Raw genomic sequence first — 5000 nt, forward strand, 5'->3', positions numbered from 1 at the left:
TGGTGCGGCAGGTTGCCTCGAGCACCATCGGCACACGCTGGGCCCTGGTGCGGTCGGTTGCCTCGATCACCATCGGCACACGCTGGGCCCTGGTGCGGGCGGTTGCCTCGACCACCATCGGCACACGCTGGGCCCTGGTGCGGCAGCTTGCCTCGAGCACCATCGGCACACGCTCGGCCCTGGTGCGGTCGGTTGCCTCGAGCACCATCGGCACACGCTGGGCCCTGGTGCGGCAGGTTGCCTCGACCACCATCGGCACACGCTGGGCCCTGGTGCGGGCGCTTGCCTCGACCACCATCGGCACACGCTCCGCCCTGGTGCGGCAGGTTGCCTCGACCACCATCGACACACGCTGGGCCCTGGTGCGGGCGGTTGCCTCGACCACCATCGGCACACGCTGGGCCCTGGTGCGGGCGCTTGCCTCGACCACCATCGGCACACGCTGGGCCCTGGTGCGGCAGGTTGCCTCGAGCACCATCGGCACACGCTGGGCCCTGGTGCGGCAGGTTGCCTCGACCACCATCGGCACACGCTGGGCCCTGGTGCGGGCGCTTGCCTCGAGCACCATCGGCACACGCTCGGCCCTGGTGCGGTCGGTTGCCTCGAGCACCATTGGCACACGCTGGGCCCTGGTGCGGCAGGTTGCCTCGACCACCATCGGCACACGCTGGGCCCTGGTGCGGGCGCTTGCCTCGACCACCATCGGCACACGCTGGGCCCTGGTGCGGCCGCTTGCCTCGACCACCATCGGCACACGCTGGGCCCTGGTGCGATCGGTTGCCTCGAGCACCATCGGCACACGCTGGGCCCTGGTGCGGGCGCTTGCCTCGACCACCATCGGCACACGCTGGGCCCTGGTGCGGGCGCTTGCCTCGACCACCATCGGCACACGCTGGGCCCTGGTGCGGCAGGTTGCCTCGAGCACCATCGGCACACGCTGGGCCCTGGTGCGGTCGGTTGCCTCGAGCACCATCGGCACACGCTGGGCCCTGGTGCGGGCGCTTGCCTCGACCACCATCGGCACACGCTGGGCCCTGGTGCGGCAGGTTCCCTCGACGACCATCGGCACACGCTGGGCCCTGGTGCGGCAGGTTGCCTCGAGCACCATCGGCACACGCTGGGCCCTGGTGCGGTCGGTTGCCTCGATCACCATCGGCACACGCTGGGCCCTGGTGCGGGCGGTTGCCTCGACCACCATCGGCACACGCTGGGCCCTGGTGCGGTAGCTTGCCTCGAGCACCATCGGCACACGCTCGGCCCTGGTGCGGTCGGTTGCCTCGAGCACCATCGGCACACGCTGGGCCCTGGTGCGGCAGGTTGCCTCGACCACCATCGGCAGCCTCCACCACCATCGGCACACGCTGGGCCCTGGTGCGGGCGCTTGCCTCGACCACCATCGGCACACGCTCCGCCCTGGTGCGGCAGGTTGCCTCGACCACCATCGACACACGCTGGGCCCTGGTGCGGGCGGTTGCCTCGACCACCATCGGCACACGCTGGGCCCTGGTGCGGGCGCTTGCCTCGACCACCATCGGCACACGCTGGGCCCTGGGGCGGGCGGTTGCCTCGATCACCATCGGCACACGCTGGGCCCTGGTGCGGGCGGTTGCCCCCAGCACCATCGGCACACGTTGGGCCCTGGTGCGGGCGCTTGCCTCGACCACCATCGGCACACGCTGGGCCCTGGTGCGGCAGCTTGCCTCGAGCACCATCGGCACACGCTCGGCCCTGGTGCGGTCGGTTGCCTCGAGCACCATCGGCACACGCTGGGCCCTGGTGCGGCAGGTTGCCTCGACCACCATCGGCAGCCTCGACCATCATCGGCACACGCTGGGCCCTGGTGCGGGCGCTTGCCTCGACCACCATCGGCACACGCTCCGCCCTGGTGCGGCAGGTTGCCTCGACCACCATCGACACACGCTGGGCCCTGGTGCGGGCGGTTGCCTCGACCACCATCGGCACACGCTGGGCCCTGGTGCGGGCGCTTGCCTCGACCACCATCGGCACACGCTGGGCCCTGGTGCGGCAGGTTGCCTCGACCACCATCGGCACACGCTGGGCCCTGGTGCGGGCGCTTGCCTCGAGCACCATCGGCACACGCTCGGCCCTGGTGCGGTCGGTTGCCTCGAGCACCATCGGCACACGCTGGGCCCTGGTGCGGCAGGTTGCCTCGACCACCATCGGCACACGCTGGGCCCTGGTGCGGGCGCTTGCCTCGACCACCATCGGCACACGCTCGGCCCTGGTGCGGTCGGTTGCCTCGAGCACCATCGGCACACGCTGGGCCCTGGTGCGGCAGGTTGCCTCGAGCACCATCGGCACACGCTGGGCCCTGGTGCGGGCGGTTGCCTCGACCACCATCGGCACACGCTGGGCCCTGGTGCGGGCGCTTGCCTCGAGCACCATCGGCAGACGCTGGGCCCTGGTGCGGCAGGTTGCCTCGAGCACCATCGGCAGACGCTGGGCCCTGGTGCGGCAGGTTGCCTCGAGCACCATCGGCACACGCTGGGCCCTGGTGCGGTCGGTTGCCTCGAGCACCATCGGCACACGCTGGGCGCTGGTGCGGGAACTTGCCTCGACCACCATCGGCACACGCTGGGCCCTGGTGCGGCAGGTTGCCTCGATCACCATCGGCACACGCTGGGCCCTGGTGCGGGCGGTTGCCTCGAGCACCATCGGCACACTATCGGCCCTGGTGCGGGCGGTTGCCTCGACCACCATCGGCACACGCTGGGCCCTGGTGCGGGCGCTTGCCTCGAGCACCATCGGCACACGCTGGGCCCTGGTGCGGGCGCTTGCCTCGAGCACCATCGGCACACGCTGGGCCCTGGTGGGTTTAGGCACATCTTCAAATTTCTGCCGTGCCAATGCCATTTTTATGGCTTGTAAATTCATACAATGGTCCCCTAAGCCTTCACGTGAAGTTTCGTTGGAAGATGACTCGTTTTCTATTTTTCACGATTTTCGAAACTTTTTGCGGTTCGGGATTTTTTAAAATTTTTTTATAAGGATTTTTGGCCCCAAATTTTGTAGGCATGATCCTTCTATTTTTGTTGGCATGCACAAAAAAATTCAGCTAAAAACTCGAAGTAGAGAAGATTTTGTGACCGTTTGAAAAAAGTATCCCCATTTCAGACACTTTAACGGCTACTGGTAGCAAACCTGTAAAATCTCAAATGCTCTTTAAGGGGGTGTGAATTCTCAGAGGTTTGATGAGGGATAGGGGGCCAACACAAGGCCAAGTACCAGCACCCATCGCACATCATGTGCGCACACCCCCCCGGCCCCCCTCCCAATCGCCGGAACCCCAATGCCGCCGGTCAGGTTCTCCGGCGGTACTCCGGCGATGCTCCGGCGATGCTCCGGCGATGCTGTCCCGAGTGAAAAAAATGCGGCACCAGCACATGCTGGAGCCAAGCATGGGCACCGTGGCTCAAAATCGAACTTCGGCCAAGGCCTCGACCATCAATGGCACATGATGACGCATGGTGATGGCACATGCATCGACCATCATCGGCATAGGCTGCCCTTCGGTACGGGCACTTGCCTCGACCGCCATCGGCACAAGCTGGGCCCTGGTGTGGGTTGTTGCCTCGATCACAATCGGCACATGCTGAGCCTTGGTGCGGGCGGTTGCCTCGAGCACCATCGGCAGACCCTGGGCCCTGGTGCGGCCGGTTGCCCCGATAACCATCGGCACACGCTGGGCCCTGGGGCGGGCGCTTGCCCCCAGCACCATCGGCACACGCTGGGCCCTGGTGCGGGCGCTTGCCCCCAGCACCATCGGCACACGCTGGGCCCTGGTACGGGCGGTTGCCCCGAACACCATCGGCACAAGCCGGCCCTTGGTGCGGGCTCCTGGCTCGACCACCATCGGCACACGCTGGGCCCTGGTGCGGGCGGTTGCCTCGAACACCATCGGCACACGCCGGCCCTTGGTGCGGCCGGTTGCCTCGACCACCATCGGCACACGCTCGGCCTTGGTGAGGGCGCTTGCCTCGACCACCATCGGCACACGCTGCGCCCTGGTGCGGGCGCTTGCCTCGACCACCATCGGCACACGCTCGGCCTTGGTGCGGGCGCTTGCCTCGACCACCATCGGCACACGCTGGGCCCTGGTGCGGGCGGTTGCCTCGACCACCATCGGCACACGCTCGGCCTTGGTGAGGGCGCTTGCCTCGACCACCATCGGCACACGCTGGGCCCTGGTGCGGGCGCTTGCCTCGACCACCATCGGCACACGCTGGGCCCTGGTGCGGGCGGTTGCCTCGACCACCATCGGCACACGCTGGGCCCTGGTGCTGGCGGTTGCCTCGACCACCATCGGCACACGCTGGGCCCTGGTGCGGGCGGTTGCCTCGAACACCATCGGCACAAGCCGGCCCTTGGTGTGGGCGGTTGCCTCGAGCACCATCGGCACACGCTGGGCCCTGGTGCGGGCGGTTGCCTCGACCACCATCGGCACACGCTGGGCCCTGGTGCGGACGGTTGCCTCGAGCACCATGGGCACACGCTGGCCCTTGGTGCGGGCTCTTGCCTCGACCACCATCAGCAGAAGATTGCCCCTACGTCGAACACCATCGATACATGCCGGGCCTTGGTGTGGGCACATGCCTCGAGCTGGTGCGGGCGGTTGCCTCGACCACCATCGGCTCACGTTGGCCCTTGTTGCGGGCACATGCCTCGACCACCATCGGCACCTGCGCACCCTCGGTGTGGGATTTGCTTGTTTGGAAAAAGTGTCCCCGTTTCAGACATTTTAACGTCTACTGGTAGCATATCTGTAAAATCTCTAATGCTCTTTAGGGGGTGGTGGTCCGGCACCCCCTCTCCCCCCCCCACGGGGGGAGTAGGTGTGCGCGATGGGCCTCCCATTGCGTGCACCCCGGCCAACGTCCCTCGAACGAAATACAGGGCGTGCATGCCTTCCGGCGATTTTTGTCCGGCGACTGGTTGCTCCGGTGACCGGCAGGCGCCCATGGCCTCGATCGGTTGGCTTG

The sequence above is a fragment of the Durio zibethinus genome, unplaced genomic scaffold (assembly GCF_047325235.1).
Source record: "Durio zibethinus cultivar Kanyao isolate XHJ-2024 unplaced genomic scaffold, ASM4732523v1 HiC_scaffold_400, whole genome shotgun sequence".
NCBI lineage: Eukaryota > Viridiplantae > Streptophyta > Magnoliopsida > Malvales > Malvaceae > Durio > Durio zibethinus.